The sequence below is a fragment of the Manis javanica genome, chromosome 15 (assembly GCF_040802235.1).
Source record: "Manis javanica isolate MJ-LG chromosome 15, MJ_LKY, whole genome shotgun sequence".
NCBI lineage: Eukaryota > Metazoa > Chordata > Mammalia > Pholidota > Manidae > Manis > Manis javanica.
Genome location: NC_133170.1, coordinates 19,659,380 through 19,677,350, shown reverse-complemented (window position 1 = coordinate 19,677,350; position 17,971 = coordinate 19,659,380). Strand labels below are relative to the sequence as shown.

The following is a 17,971-nucleotide window of genomic DNA, read 5'->3' as shown; positions in this document are numbered from 1 at the left end:
AGAAGTCAAGCAACTAACCTAAGTTTACACTGCTGCTAAATAGAGGACCTGGGGTATATACTGAGGCAGTCATCTAGAGAACCCAAGCTCTTAATCATGACTCTATACAATCTCTCAAATGCTGGCACAGGTTAAGTATCAAGATGGAAAATAATTATGAAAATAAGCTGAAATGCTTTTTTTCTGGGAAAAAAAACTGTCAATGATTCCAAAGAAACAAAGACACAGATAAAGAAGAAAGATTGTAAAAATTTGGATAATATAAGTCATTTTTGAGAAACTTCTTATTAACAGGTCACATTTACACAGGCAAGTCCATACATTGTAAATGTATAAACAGCTCAATGAATTTTTATAAAATAAACCACCACTAATGTCTTTAAATGACTCCATGATGAAGTAAGTATAGAGAGATCTTCATGAAAAAAAGGGGTGCTTACTCTCTCTATCCCTGAAACTAGTTCCAAAAAAAGAGAGCATTATATTGAGGTGGGAGAAAAGACACTGAATTGAATGGAACTCTTCAAAAGGACTGGCAACTGAGAATGAATGGAAGCAGAAAAAAAGAAAAGAAAAAGAAATCAAAACTCCTGAAAGAATAATTCAATTCTTAGTCAAAACGACCTGCTGACTTTGGGGATTTATTTCAGTCTTACTTACACGTACCCACTCATCAGGACAAGTAATAATTATGCAAAATGAGTAATGAAGACTGGGGGTTTGTGGAGCTCATGTATTTTATTTCTTTGGAGCAATCTCAAAAAGGAAAGAAGGCCAGTAAATGCTTCTCTGGGCCAATAGCTCTTGGCATTTACTTTTGAAGCCAGTTTTGAGGCCAGGGATTGCATGTACACAGCCCCTTCTCCCTGACGTGTGAAGGAAGCCACGTCATGTCCTTGAACGTGTGGTGGCAGTGGGCCTGCCTTTGCAGTCACAGGCTTAGCCCCCAGACCCATAAAGTCCACAGTCCACCTTCGTCTATTGGCTCCTTGACCCAACTCCAGATCAGCTGAGCCAATGATGGAGTAGCTGAATTGGCATGGGCAAGAGAAGGCAGAGAAAGGAGAGCGGAAGAGGGAAGGAATGGAATGACAGTAAAAGGATACAGAGTTGCATTTAACCAAAATTAATACACATGACACCTCTAGGCAAAGAAAAAAAACAATTCTGCCATCTATCTATTAGCTTGGGATAGGGCATAAACAGGCTTTTACATCTGAGTCAACTGAGGGGACTTTAAGTAAGCACACTATAATTACCCAACTTAACATTTGGAGCTTCAACTTCCAACTACTTTATAATCTTTGCCTAATTAATTTTCACAAAACCTTTGCAAGGGGTGCATGTATTAAACACCCACTTTGTAAATGGACAAACCAAAAGCAAGAGGTTAAGTGACTTACCTAAAAATGAAAAGAAAGGCTGGCATATGAAATCAGGACATGAACAGCAGCAAAGTACTTCTGTTCCCAAGACCATGCCAAACCCATATTTTTCTAAATTGCTTGTGTTCTCAACCTCCTAGCGCTTATGGAATGGCACCAAAGATGGATTTTTGCACTCGTAAAATGGGCATACACCTGGCTTTCATTCAAATGACAAAAAGAAGTGCATTTCCCACAAGTACATATGAGACTGGGAAGTTAAAATACTCAGCAGTAACGTACAGAAATGTGCGATCAGGAAAGCAAAGCTCACATCAGCCCCAGTCATTCTTCAGCCTTGCTGATCAGCAGACTTCACATTTTCTAGGCTTCTAAGCAAAGCCTGATCAAGGCAATAATCTGAGACCTTCCAGTGAGCGGGGATTGAACTGGTCTTCCTATTGTAACCCTGTCTGCACTGGGCCCCGGGAACTGAGATCCTGCTGCCCACAGCAGCCCCTGTCTATAGGGCGAACCTTGCCTGCTGTTGCCTCTGACTGCTCCACTATCCCGTACGGCAGCCAGAGCTTGCCTTGAACTCCAAGTCCACCAGCAAAAGCCCTGACCCTATGCTTGACTCTTGTCAGTTTCTTCCTTCTACGTGAACGCAAAGCTCTCCAAATTCCCAGGAGGAACTGAGATCCTCGTGCTATTTGGACCCTATCATTCATTGCATTGTCCACCACCTCCCATCTCTACTGCTGGATCCGTACTGCTTTCCCTGGTCTCACCCACCCTCTTCATCTCCCACTCTCCCCACTGCCTACTGCTAAGATCCCATGACATCTTGAAGTCAAAGCTTCGTGGACAATGGACTTAAACATTAATGATACTATTTCAACACTGATGAAGAATGAGAGTTCCTCTTTCCTGATAAGTGGCCACTCCTTATCAGTAATCAGTATCAGTAATTGCTTCTTGCCTTAGCAGTCTGTTCTATATTCAGCTTCTCTTTCAGGTTTCTTGACCGCTTCTGAAAACCATCCTGGAGATTTGTAAACTGCAGAGTCTAAACTGGTTCTCGTGATTTGACTGCAGCTGACTGGGTAGGCTGGTGCCACCACCACTCAGCGTGCTGCGAGGTAGCACTAGAATGTCTGTTCAGAAGATGCTTAGGGGCAGCGATCCAGTTGGAAAAAGAAGTGAGGGAACTTGCATAACAAACATTTTTACTTAGTGTATGTGTATTGAGGGAGGTGGTGCTGTAGAACAGGGGAAATCGAGTGGATGGTGGGCATCAGGTCCACTGTCCTGCTCACCAATACCTTACTGTACACTGTGACTCCCACCACACCCAGTTAGATGTAAGAGGGCACTACCATTTGGGCACCAGACAGACTGTCCACCTTGGGACAGAGGCAGTACCCTGGGCACCACAGTCTCTGAAGCTGCAAACCCCTGTGGGTCCAGGACCCACCCAAGCAGATTTACAAGTGAGGACACTTAAGGGCAGTGGCTTTTCCAGTCTTGCACTCTAGCCAAGCCACACTGTCTCTGCTCCCTGTCAGGGTACTGATGCACAGCCCCCTCAGTTGATTGCCATCTTTCATCTTCTGGAATGTGATTTTTAAATGTGCTATGTATTTCATTTGTGTAGTGTCCTGGATACTGGATTGGAACACAATTGCAGCAGATTACACTATTTATCTTTCATACTTGAAGACAGAGCCTCTTGAACTCAATATGCAAATGCATGTGAAAAATATGCAAATCTGTGTTTTCTGCCAAGATGCTGGCATTTTTCTTTTAATGGGACTGTGATTCCTATTCAAGAAGGAGTAGCATCTTCCTTGCATCCCCCTGCATCAGCACTCCACCCCCACTTCCTTCAAGGTCTTGACCAGATTGTAACTTCACTGAGCTTCAAAGCCCAGAGAAAATTACAGGCTCCACGGAATTACACGTAAACCTATAATGGTTATTCCATTACTTAGCACCCTTCAATATGTATGCTACAAATGCAATCAGGGTCACACTACTTCATTGCCAATTTGGAATTTTATTCTTAACTTCATGGAATATGACAGTCTCCTTAATAATTCTAAATTTAAATGTTCTCACCTACTATACAGATGCAGCCACAAAATCTTTCTAAAGAAAAAAAAAGCAGTTTACAAAGCTTTTAAAGTGAAATTTATCCTGGAGCTGGTAAAATGTGTCAGAATGTAGCCTCAGAATAATGAGTTACCTGTATCTTACACATGCTGCCATAACCACCACCAAAACTACAAGGAGAGAGAGACATGCTCAGACCCAAGAGAAGCTACTGAAGAAACTAGTCAAATGCAGTAATTATTTGTCTACAATGTACAAGGCACTCTTCTAAATTAAACGGAAGATAAGCCTTGCTCTTTAGAAGCACACGGTCTAATAAAAATGGTAACTAAAATTCATTTAATACTAGTTTTCACAGCCACCAGGCTGGGCACTCAATGTGGGCACATCATTAGTTCCTCCTGACAATCGTACTCCTGCCCAAGATCTTCCAGTTAAAACGTGGCATAGACCAGATTCAAATTCAAAGCAACCGTCCTCATGATTCACATACAACTATTGAAACAAATTCAACTGAAATTTCATAGGCCAAACACAAGTGCCCCCAAAAAACCAGGGCAAGGGTCTTTAAATTCATTCAGAGCTATAACAACCTAGGGGAAGAAAAGAATTAGAAGTTTCACCTCCCACTGGCCCAGTTCTAGTTTGTATTTTATGCTTTTATGTCAAATTCAATAAAATGTCCTCATGGTTCTCTAGTCCTAGTCCCTTTATAAAGAATATTATTTCTAGAAATGATTTCAAATTCTCCTAATGAAATATCACACAGGCTGCATTTAGCCTTCCTATATTGGGAACAGAATAAATGAGATTCCTTATGTGATCCGGGGGCCTGGGAGGGCTCAAGATTCCTAGGCACTGTCAGCTGAAAAAGTACACAGGGCCAAGTCAAGCGCCTTCCATTCTCTCCACTCCCCAAAACCTTGCTTATTCCTTTTGGTTCTGCAGAAATGGGACCGGCAGGGCAATGCCCGCCATGTTGGATAAAGGCTCTTCTCCCTGTAAAAACAAAACCGTCTCAAAACCCTGGTGGTACATGAGAACATAGTGGGGTGCCAGAGCTTCCAACAGGACTCTCGAGGGCCAACTGTGGGCCACCTTAATCATAGGGTCCTCTTGAGTTGGGCTGACTATTTAGATCCTCAGGAAGACATAGCGTTACTGAGGTTTTAGAGAATGAACCTTTAAGCTTTCTCCAAACTGATTCACCTTGACATCCAGAAAGTACATTCTCTATTACAGAGCTAGTATATTCAAAGCTCAGTAACAGTCATCAGGGATGGGAATCTAGAGTCAGAAATTTAGTTGTGACCTGACCAAAAACACTCCCCAACCTCTTGAGAATCATTCAGCTGGTGCTGAGTTTGTTCAATATTCAAATGACTCAATCAACCTTGATCAATGGCTAGCACTTGACCCATATTTAAGTGCTTATGTATAAATAAATTTGATTACATTGTTTTCAACAGGTTTTGAAGTACATCTGAGCAGTCACATTTAAAAATAGCTAACACTCTTTCACCACTGTTATCAATAAGATATTCATGGGGCCTGTACACAAACTGATTTCTAATCATATGGCCAACTACTGAACAAGTGGGTGTTCCTGTTTTCTTATGCTGGTGAAGAATGATGCAGAAGATAGATGAGGTTGTAGGGTGAGCAGCAGGAACTATTAAGGTGATATATTTCCAAAGGAGTTTTTAGTAACACAGAAAATTCCTTACATTGTGATGTCATATGGAAGAGCAACATGAAAAATTTTTTATTCCATATCAAATAATCTATAATAAATACACCAAAATATTAGATGAAAAACATTCATTAAATTCTTTGTTTTATTGTTAACTAATACCAAACCACAAAACCCTAAGAAGGTTATAGATTCCACACATCAGTTACCTGGAAATCTGTGGGAAGATACACATGAGCATATATCATTTTATTTAATAGGTATGTACCTGAAAAACTATACATAAAACTTAATTCTGTAAGTTTATTCCCCAGGTATTTGAAAACAATCTACTCTGAAGCATATTATAATAGCTTGTATTTAAAACTATGATTTTGAGAGACTAATGCCCAATAGAAAAAAAAATCAACCAAGAACAAAAAGCAACTTAATATGCCATTTTTAAAAGAAGGGATTTGCATTCATCTGATTTATACACTAATGACACAAAATTATGTTTATAAAGGTAATAAAGAATTTAAAATATACTGCAGATATGAGCAGAAAATTCACCAAAGAGAAACTACAGATTATCAACAAACATGGAAAATTGTTCAGCATCACTGGTAATTACAGAAAGAAAAATTAACTCAGTAGTAGAGTGTAATTTTTACCTACCAAATCATACTGACCACTTGTTTAGTTTTTAGAATAGAGTAGCCAAAGATATGGTAGAAAAAGTCACTCTCCCATATTGCTACAGGGAGTATAAATTGATAAAAACCACTTTGGAAAAGCCATTTGGCATTATGGATCAAGAGCCTTAAAAATGTTCATACCTTTAACCCCGTAATTCAATTTCTGGGAATCTGTCCTAAGGAAATAATGTAAAATACAGACAGAAAAGCTTTATACACTAAAATGTTCACTGCAGCATCATTTATAATACTGAAAAATTGAAAGTAATTAAATGGGTGACAGTAAGAAGGTGGTTAAGTAAATTATGCAATAGCTGTATGACAAAATGCTAAATAACCTACAAAATGACGTTTACCAAGAACTTTTAAGAACATAGAAAACCCTTATGCTGTGATGTTAAATAAAAATGGCAGCACAAAAAATACCGGTATGATTCTATCAATAGAAAAAATGCTGGGAAGAAAATACATCAAATGTTAACAACAATTATCTTCTTTTTTGTTTGAATTTGAGTGCATTTTTTTTTTCTTTCTGCCAGCTGTCCCATTTTTTCCCTAATATTCCACAGTGAGCATACATGTTAAAGTTGTATATTACCTTGTGTTTCAAATATTTGTACCAATCATTTAATAGAAAAAAATAAAGAAGAAGAATAAAAGTGTGATAATGCAGAGAAACATTAATGAGGTATCAGCCTCTTCCTGTCCCCCTTTAGGTACTTCCATTCAGTTCTGAAGGCCATGTTATGAGTTGGCAATTACAAGCACTATGAAATACCCCAATGAATAAAATTAAGTGCATAAATCTGCCCAGGGTCACATATTTCTTACTTCTGACTTTTAAAGGCATCACATAATGAATCACGTTAGGAAGAATCATTTCTGCAAAGTGAAAGTCATGATCTAATTCTGAATTACCAAGCTTATTTAAAGGGCTACACCCTCTTTTGTGTGCAGGTGTACCCTGTGTAAATATTGGGCATGTGTATGCATCAAGTAAACACAGACAAAAGAATGTAAGAGTAACTAAGAACTGCATGCGTTGATGTAGTTCAACCCTCTCTCTTGCCAGATGCAGAAACTGAGACCCAAAGAAATTGTGAGTCTGACAAATTATGAGGCTCAAATTATAAGACCAGGGTCACTTGGCTAGCCAGTGCCAAAGTCAGTGTGGCTGGGCTACCAGTTTGGAGATGTTCCCATTAATTTACTTTGCCAAGTTTATATATATACCCTAGTGTTATACAGCATAAAAAAACTGGAAAGTCGAAATTAAGTTGCCGTTACACCCAACTCTCACCTTACCCAGAAGATGAGCTCCTTCACGTTAATCATTTTGCACAATAAAGGGACTTAAAAGCTGTTGGAAGGACGTGGCTGAGTTCACTGATTTGTGCCTAACTGTTCTGGGTGGTCGCCGGTCCCTCAATTAGCAGAAAAAACTGAAGGTGGAGGCTAAAACAGTGTTTGTTTTGTTGGTGTTCTAAGGCCAAAACAGCTCTTTCCAAAATTTGAAAGGCCAAGAAATGCAGAAGTTCTTGAAAAATGACATAGGTGGATAAATAATGTAAACTGAGCTCTGCAGATAGTAAATATTTTACTGTTGTACAACATTAGGCTGGCTATCTGCTTTGTGATTCTTGGTATCTGTGATTAGCATATGCCAAGTATTTCAAGGTGACTTATTAGGCTCATTATCTGACAGCTTCAGAAAAAGTTTTGAAAGTAGATCTTTAGGTATTTTTATGCTATGCCAGTTTCTCTGACTTCGGGGTCTAAAGAGGTGTTCTTTTGGCTTAAGATACTTTTGCCTATTGATTAAGGTAATTTTGCATGCAGCAGGGGTTGACTAAATCATGACTCAAACCACTTGGGCAGGACACCTAAATTCCCTTTATAGCCAATGAGCTTTTATCAAATGTATGTGCATATATTACAGTATATATATTTTATATTTCATCTATACTATTTAGGCAAATTTCATACACAAATATTTTCTACACATAGAAACTCAATGTTGATAATAAAACAGAAAATAACATGCAAACAGAGGATCATGGTGTGATTTCAGAGGAGAAGGTGGAGGGTAACAGAGGGCCCTACCAATGGAGAGGCTGCTTTACCTGGCAATAAACTCAGAGTCAAGAACAGCAGGATCATGCCAAGGGAAGTGAGTAATAGTGAGGAAGATGCGGACAGGAATGCAGAGCTGATGAAGCTAAGGTGCAGGATGAGCTTGGCTGTGACAAGTCCATGGAGGATTATGATTAAAGATCAAGGCAGACATTTGGAATAGAATCAAGAAGTGGACAAGTTGTGTAATGAAAAGAGTGTAAGTGGTGGGGTTAGTCCTTCTCAAGGTCTACAGTATCACTACTGGCCAGCGATGGCATGCAGAGAATCCAAAGTTGTGAAAATAAGGATGATTTAAGAAAACTATCATTAAAACCACAGTGCTGTTTATAAAATGTGACATCTGCAAAATGAATATAATGTACAACTCCATGGCAATGATTTCGGTCAGTCACCTTAAAGAAGTCCATTCTGTTATTTTTATTATTACTCCAATGGTGATCTCATGGTTCTGTGGACAAGTGATGCCCTTGAAAAAGAAAAGTCCAGAATATAAAATGCATTTTGGAGGACCTTCAGGACTGTATACATAAAGACTATTATCACTTCATGGGCAAGTTGAGTTATACACTACAAATTTCACTATCTAGCAAGGATAAACAAGTGGCAGAGTAAGGATTTGAACCCAAGCCCGCCTGATTTCTAGGCTGGGGCTTTTAGCCACGTGGGAGAGAACTCTCTGCTGTTACTGTATGGTCACTCTGTGGCCAGATCATCCTGCCTGCTGAATGCAGTGAGAATCCAAGGGGCAGAGCACAAACCTAGTCCTTCCCTTGTCTGCCATGCATTTACTGGTACATTCACTAGTGCAAAGAGAAACAACGGCTAGCATTACTACTACCACCACTCACCAAGAATTATGTTTTGTCAGATACTGTGTTAGGCTTCTGCAAGAATTATTTTCCTCATTTTATTGATGAGAAAATTTAAAATTCAGAGAAGCCAACAATTTGCCCTGAGTCAAATCTGCTTATGAGGTGAAGCCCCACATCGTGTGACTCAACCCAGAATATGTTATTAAAGATTAGGATGCTGGAATCAAGACCACACTGATTAAACTGATGTATGACAGTGACTCGCACCGAGCCCCTAGCTCTCCCAAAATTAAAAAAAAAAAAAAAGTAAGTAGCTTCTTTCAAATGGAAAAACAGCCCTTAAGAAAAAAAAAAAAATACTGAGTGATGTTCAGTAGAAATAAGACAAAGACATGACCTGGCAAAACCAGTGGGTCAGCGTCAGGTTGAAGAACGCTTAGTGGCAAGGCAGTTGGGGAGGTGCCTTACGCAAGCCATGGTCAATCCAAATGAAAATGCAAACAGGCAGGCATGTCCACAGCAGAGTCTCTTTTGCCCCAGCAGATTTGCTAGGCAACAGAGCACAGTGGTTAAAAGTGCCAGATGCATACATTAAGAAATCTATAAATATTAAGTACATGTATTTTCTATGTCAGAATAAAAAGTTAAGCCCAGTGATTCATCTGTAATTAAATAAATCAAGCAGAGAAACTGCCTAGTATCCACTTTCTGTTAGGTGGTATGAATGAAGAACAACATATTAAGATGTTGAAAACTTTTCTTATTGGGTCTGATGCTAACAGGGACATAAATAAAGTTGCGTTTTCTTTCAAGAAATCCACAGATGTACTTTGTAGAAGATGATGTATCTACAAGATTAGTTTTTATAAATTGAAGAATAATTTCAAAACAGTATCAAGTCTAGGAAGACCTCATACAGGTACATCCCTAAACCTACATAACAGCCTTACTTCCCATCAATTCCCCACCTTCCTCCAATTCATTTACCTACAGGACTCAAACAGGTGTGTCTTCCCAGGTCTATGCAGTTTCATGACATTGCAGTCTTTGAATGATCTTTCCCTGCCTCTATGTGTTGAATATACTCATACCACTCTTACATATCCCTCCTCTATAACTTCTTTTCAAATATACTAAAAAAAAAATACAAGCAGCTTAGGGCTTCCTTTCTTTTTTATTGCAATATATTCATATAAAAAGTTTGTGAGATATTTATCCCCACTCTCCCAAATAATTCTAGAGCAAAACACTCCTGTAACTACTGCCCAGATTTAAAAAAAAATATTTTAACTATCCCCAAAGGCCCCTGTGTGTCCTCCCCTTTTTATAACCTTCTCTCTCACCAGTGGAAGAAATCATCAGCCTACTGAGTATTATAAAAATCATTTTCTTCCTTTTCTTTATAATCTTCACCTAATGACACATCCCTAAGTAGTATGGCTTAGTTGTTTTATAACATTACATAAATAGAGTCGTACCATGTGTATTATTTCACATTTTGCTTCTTTAACTCTATATCACACTTGAGAGATTTAGCCATGGTGTCAGGAGCACAATGATTCATTTACCTTAATTGCTATGTACTGTTCCATTCTCTGACCATACTTCAATTTATTTATCTACATTGGAATGTAAATAAGCCCTTTGGGTCGGTTCCAGTTTGGAGCTATGCTGACACATCAGCTCTTATCCAAGAACCCTGGTATAGTAACACATGAGGTTCTGTAAGATTTTTACCCACATCTGGGATTCACAGGGGACACACATACCACACACACACACACACACACATATCCTTCCTATGAATTTCAAGCTTACCCTCTATATCTTTCAAATTCAACAGATAATGTCAAACTATCTTTCCAATGTGGGCCACTTCCACAAGAAGTGTACAAATATTCCTCTTAATCTATTTTGCCACCAATACTTGGTATTAATTAGTACAAATATTTTAATCAATCAGTTGAATAGACAATGGCAACTTATAATGGTGTTAATTTGTAATTAATAATGAGGTTAACATCTTCTTGTATGTTTATTTGCCATTTAAGTATCCTCTTCTGGGAAGGGCCTATTAAAGTCTTTTTACTACCCATTTTACTCCAGGGTTGTCTTGTTTATTCTTATTAATTTTTAGAATATTCATTTATTTATAAATTATGGATACTTTACATAGCTATAAAGATATTAGCATTATATAGTCTGGATATATATTTCTTTATAAAATCTAAATCAGTGCTATCCAATATGGTTGCCAATTGTCACATGTAGCTATTGAGGACTTGAAATGCGGCCAGTGAAAGTAAAGAACTGCTTACTAAATTTAATTTAATTTAATTTAAGTAGCCACATACTGGCTACCAGATTGAACAATACAGTCAATCCTAAATATGAGTCTTTTGTCAGCTATATATCCTAGAAATGTATTTCCCTACTCTCTGTCTTTTCATTATCTTTATGGTATAACTTGATTACAGTCATAAATTTAATGTTTTTGAACATACCAAACTTGCCCTTTATTATTAGAAAAATTTTTCCTTATATAAAAAAAATTATCCTACTCCAAGTACCTGAAATATTCTTCTAGCTTTGATGAGGTTTATAGTTTAACCTTTCACATTTACATCTCAAATTCACCTAGAATTGATTTTTGTATGTACTGTGATTTCATTTTCTTTTAATGTAGATGCTCATTTTGCCTGGACTAATTATTAAAAATAATAATTTTTTAAGAAATATTATTATTTAAAACTAATAATAATTTTCTAAACCAATCTGCCATGCACCTCTATCATCTATTAAATATCTATATAACTGGGGCTCTGTTTCAGAAATATATTATTCCACTCCATTGATATATTTATATATCCTTGCAAAAATATTGCACCATTAAGCTTTAAAATAAGTCTTGATATCTGGTTGAAGCTATTCTCCCATCTTAATCTTCCTCTTTAAGAGTGTCTTGATTACACTTAGCTGTTTGCACTTTCAAGTAACTTTTAGAATCTATTTGTTAAACTTTCTCCAAACAAGAAAATACTATATTTTTATTGGGATAAATTTAATTTTAAATCACTCTAAGGTGAATTAGAGTCTTTAAAATGCACAGTCTTCCAATATATGAATATATCATATCTCTCCCTCTATTTAAGTTTATAATATTTAATATTATTCTGTCTGGTCTTCGCAGACATTTTTGTTAGATGTTATTCCAGATAATTTGATGGCACTATAAATGATATATTTTAATTTCATTTGTAAGTATTGCTGGCTTAAGGTTATAATTGATTTTGTATTTTTATCAGACTATACTGCTGTACTGTCTTACTAGTTTAAATAAATATATTTAGATTATTTTATTTCTGCATATACAGTCATATCATATGAAAATGATAGTTTTGTTTCTTTCTTTCTCTGTTTTTAATTGTTTTATTCTTACTTTACTGCATAGACCAAGACTACTAATACAGGATTCAGTACAATTGGCAATGTGGTACATCTTTGTCTTCTCCATGATCTTGAAGGCAATGTTTTCTGTATTCCACAATTAATTATCATGTTACTTATAGGTTTTATTAGACACAGCTTATCAAAATAAGATGATCTCTTCTACATCTTATTAAGGTTTACTAAGAGTGTATCATTATCATAAATGGAAGGGGAATATTTCAAATGTTTTTAGTGCATCTATTGAAATGACAATATTTTTCCTTTAATCTGTTAATGTGGTGAATTAAGGTAATTGATTTTATAATATTCAACCAACCTTGCTTTCCTGGGAAAATGTTTGGTGATAATACAGAAGTGATTTCAAAGACTGTTGATTTGATTTGCTATGATGCACTTTTTAAATTTTGCATCTGTATCATGAGTCCAATAGGCCTGTAATTTCTTTCCCATTAACAGTGTCCTTAATGAGTTGGCATTTAGATTATGTTAGCCTCGTTTTAAAAATAAAAACAAAAAACAAAAAACTAGGGATTGTTAACTCTTTTTATATTCTCTGGAAGAGTTTACATAAAAGTAAAAATTTTCCTCCTTTAATGGTTGACAAAACTTGCCAAAGAAGCCATCTAAGACTGGCACTTTCTTTTTAGGAAAATTTATTTTACTACCAATTAAATATTTTAAAGATCATCATAATCTTTACATGTTTTACTTACTTGTGAATCAGTTTGGTGAATTATATTTTCTAATAATTTTTCTATTTCAATTTAATCAGCATAGAGATTTTAAAATAACCTATCTTTTTATCTTATGTAGCATTTACAGTGTTATCCTCTTTTTCCTTCTTATATTGATTACATGTGCCTTTTATTTTTTTGTGTGAACATCCTTGCTAAATGTTTATAAATGTGTAAAGTTTTTTAAGAAAAATTAGACTTTGTGAATACTTTATATACTTTTTATAAATTTCTTCATTTATAATGCTACCTCAATTACTTCCTTCCTTCTATATTTTTCTAATTATTTTATTTCCCTTTCTCTAACTTCATGAGACAGATATCTACCTTATTAATTTTAATCTTTTTCTTTTTAAATATAAGCTGTAAAGACTAAATTTCCCTCTGAGCACGGTTTTATCTGCATCCCACATGTATTGATATATAGCACTTTTATTATTGTTCAAAACAGTTTCTAAACTACTATTATGATCCCTCCTTTAACACATGAGTTATTTATACCAAATATGTGAGATTTTCTTGTTATCCTTTTGCTACTGATTTCTAGATACTGTGATCAAAGAGAAAAAGGCCTTTCTGACCTTGATTTCAGTCCTTTGAAATTTGTTGAGATGTGATTTAAGTTCTGGTAAATGATCAATTTCTTAAATGTCCCATATATTACTAAAAAAAAACTTGTATTCTGAAGCTTTTTATTTCATATATCTGTTATAAGTTTGTTAATCATATTGGTCAAATCTTCTATATCCATATTGATATTTTCTTGGCTTGTTCTATCCGTGACTTAGTTTTTTTAATCTCCTATCATAATTGTGAATCTTTTTATTTCTCCTTCTGCAACTGTTAATTTTTTTATTGTATGTTTTGAGGTTATGTTATTAGGTTCATTAACCTAGAAGTTTTAAATCTTCTTAGGAAACTAAAATTTTAATCTTTGAAGTGACCCATCCACCTAAAGCCTATTTTATCTGATATTAATATAGATACATCAGCATTGTTTTGGTTAATATTACATAGTATATATTTTTCCAATTTTTTATATTTTTCTTTTCAGTACCTTTATGCTTTAGATATGTCACTTATAAACAGCATATCATCAGATTTTTTTAATCCAAACTGATAATTGTTTTTTTAATTAGAGCATTTTTAGTTTCTGTAATTAATGGACTTATTTATCATGTTATTTAGGTTTTCTATTTGTCCACTTTTCCTGTTTCCTTTTTTTTCCTCTTTGTGTTGATTGAATATCTTTATCATTTTTATTTCTCATCTGCTAATTATAAATTATACACTGATGCTATTGTTTTAATAGTTCTCCTAGGAATTAAAACATGTCTACTTAATTTACCAAAGTTTGAAAATATTAACTTTAATATCTTTACCCCTCTTTCAGAAAACAGAAGAATCTTAACACATTTCAACTCCATGAACCTCCCAATTGAATTTATATATATTTGTTATCAAATACTTTTCCCATTTTTAATCTTATCACAATTAGTCATTTTTAGTATTGTTTTAAATGGTTTGTATTCATTTTGATTCAGTCAAATATTCACTGCTTATTCTTCATTCTGTCTTTTACCTCAGACTTTTCCTCTTGGGCTCGTGTTCCTTCTGCTTAAAATACAACCTTCAGAATGCCCGTTAGTGAAGGTCTTTTTCCCTGTTCCCTCTGGATAATTCTTCTGATTGATCTTCCAGTCCACTAATTCTCTTTTCAGCTGTATATAAATCTGCTGTTAAACCAATCATATGACTTTTTACTTACACATATTTTATTTTTTGCTCCTGTTAGTTCCTTATTTTTTCCAAGCAAAATGGTTTCTGTTTTTAAAGAGTGGGTAGCTTATTTCACAATTCAATTACACAAGTGCTTTTCCGCAAGATAATCACAATACTTCAGACACAGAAATCCTGTATGCATATTATCCATCATCATGCAAAATATTTGTAAAAGACACATATTTAAGGGTAGAGAGTTAACAAAAGTAATGCCATTTTAATATTGCATGAATGAAATTGAGTTAACTGGAATATTTTTCATTGTGAATACATGGTAGTGATTAATACAAAAAGTATTAGTAGAGCTTTGTACCACTGCCTTGATTCATACTAAGGCATCACCAGTTTACCCACCATTGCTTTTGAATCACCAGTGCAAATGTCAAAATGGTAAAAAAAAAAAAAAAAAAATTGCATATAGTATCTTTGCATTATTTTAACAATAATGTTGACTCCCAGTCCCATGAGAGAGCCTCTAGGGAGCCCAAGGGGACTGAAGACTACACTTCGAAAACAGCTTTAAACAAAAGCTTCCATTTTGTTTAAGTATACCTTACATTCAACATATATGTATTTATGTATTCATATACATATAAACTATGAGTTAGTCTGTATTGAAATCCCAGATCTATCACTTGCCAGCTGTGTGACCTTGAGTGAATTATTTAACCTCTGTGAGCCTAAGTTTCCTCAACTATAAAACGACAATAATAGTGTCTACTTCATAGGGATGTTTAAAAACTAAATGAGATTAATTTATGTATAGCATTTAGCACGAAGCCTCACAAATATTAACAGCTCAACAAATATTAACTATTATCAATAACTATTACTTTTTGTTAAGAATTCTTTTTTAAACTAAACTATGAAGGTATGTTTTCAGAATACAAAGCTACAATAGCCTCTCAACAATTTTCCTAATTAAGAAGTAACAATACTTGGCCCAGTTTACAATTTTAAACAGTTGGCCATTATGCAATATCCATCACTGATTATACTTTTATTCATATTCTGATAGCATAGTTTTCAATACTCTGCCTACTTACGCATACCACCCAACTTATGAACAGGATAGGCAGTTAGTTCCTGGTTGAGCTAACGTTAAGATGGTGACACTTTCTGATGCTTAATTGGGCTTCTACTTGATGACTACTCATGAAAGTCCAGAATTTTAACTGGGTATTGTTGATAACAATAAATAATATCCAATGTTTCCATTACCTGACTGTCTAGTTTCAGAAACACAACTTTAGACAAAGGTTGAACAATAACAGATCTGAAGATCTAGATTCACAGTGAAAGTTTAGTGGCGAGGCAGTCACTGGATTTGATGGTGGGTTGTACAGTGTTGACTTGTAGGCTTGAATGCAGCAGTAAAACCTCGACTGAGTGCACCGTTCCTTATTACCCTCAAATACGAGTTGAAGTCTACTTTGTTCAAAATATTTGAGAGTGCTGGTTTTGAACTTGATCTCTCTCCAACAAAGACTAGCTCCTCCTTCTCTTCCTCTTCCTCCTCCACATTATTTACTTTCTTCTGCCATGGTTCCAGCAATTCTTCTTCCCATTCCATAGAGAGATGTTATGTTTGAATTACTGTTGTTGCCCATCAAGCTGCGGAGTTGACTTTTTGTAAATTGCCACCCGCATACATGTGACCCAGACAAGACAGCAAATTATATCTCAGTTTTCCTTCCTTCTCTCCTGTAAATCTGTCCTTTACTGGTATGATTTGCAGGCCTCAGGTACTTAACCGTGAGCAGAGCAGGCCTGCCTGACAGTCCCTGAGGAGGAGAACAAAGACGAGGGAAAGTAGGAGCCATGACTCTACATATGGAGCTGGGGGCAGGGTGGAGGCGCATGGCCTCATGGAGTAGCTCAGGATTAACCTCCACAGGTCCAGGCCTTCTTTCTTCTGGCCCACGAGGGAGGCTGGCCTGGTCTGTGCATTCCACTGCCAGCCCTGGGAGGCAGCCGTGCCCTGCACCCACCTGCAGCGAGCCGGAGCCAGGGCCTGGCCTGCCTGAGCTGTGGATGCCCACCTGCTAACCTGCCAGCCCAGGCCAGCAATCCTGGAATCACTGCCTACTTATGCAGTGCGGAGTTGTTCTCAGTAAGTGTCCTGAGACACTTTATAAAAATCTTGTAGAATTCATTTTACACTTTACTGGTTCTTGGAGATACTTTTAAGCTTGGCTTTTACCTCTTTATGGTAAATATAGTTGTTTCATAATACACGTCTGGTGAGTCCAAAGTCAGAGATTTTGCTGGTCTGTCTCTGCACCCTGCTGTTTCTTCTGGTCCATGCTGGTTTTGTTGGGTTATCTTGGATGGTTCTTGGAGGTATCTTCCTCCAAAGAAGTTTACCATTTGCTTCTGCTACGTGCCTGAGAAGCCGACCAACCCAGAACCACCTCAAAGGAAAATCCCTTCTGGAGGGTTCTTGATCATTCATTTATGCAAATCAAGGTGGCAAGTACTCTGCTGGGTTAAGAGCCGGCTGTGGTTACAGCCTCCCAGGGACAAGTTAGTTTCCTTTCATTTCCCCAGCCCCAGCCTCTCCATAGAGTTGCCTGGGATGTGATGCAGGTCTTCCTAGCGCCAGAGAGTCCACCTTGAAATGGGCATTTCACCAGGTTCCCCACGTGGGCTGAGCTCCAAGCTTTGCCTTTAGCCCTCTCCCTACAGGCCCTCAAAACTGCAGCTCAATTTCCAGGATTAGCAGATTAGGTAAATGAATTTACCACTTGGATTCCCACTGAAATCTTCTTGGATTTCAGTCTACTGATTCCTCATTTTCTTATAGCAGTTTGATGCTTTTATGACAACATCCTTTTCATCCAGTATTTTTCTTTTAGCCAGAGGGTTAGCCAGTGAATATACTTCTGTCACTTAACGCATCCCATCTTGTATCTGGCCTCTGAAGCACAAACACACCCCAGGCCCTCCGGGCCTTACCTCCTGTTCTCCAGTGGCAAAGCTTAAAGTGAACCGCCCATGGGAGGCCAATTCTTTACCACCCTTCCATCTCTTTCCATCTCTTTATTACATGGTTTTGCTATGTTCTATCAATTCCAAGAACAACATTTTGAGTTTCAGGAACAACTGGGTTCTGTAGAGACAATTACCCACTTGATGATATGAAGATGAGTGGTTATATCCTAGAAATGTGTGGTTTTCATATGGTCTGTGTCTGTGGTAGATGGTG

General features: G+C 36.7%; 1 protein-coding gene across 2 annotated transcripts in view; it reads right to left on the bottom strand.

Annotated features, from left to right (window-relative positions):
• GRIN2B (glutamate ionotropic receptor NMDA type subunit 2B) overlaps nt 1-17,971 on the bottom strand; it is a 388,323-nt gene that overhangs the window by 300,764 nt on the left and 69,588 nt on the right. The gene's annotated exons all lie outside the window — the stretch shown is intronic.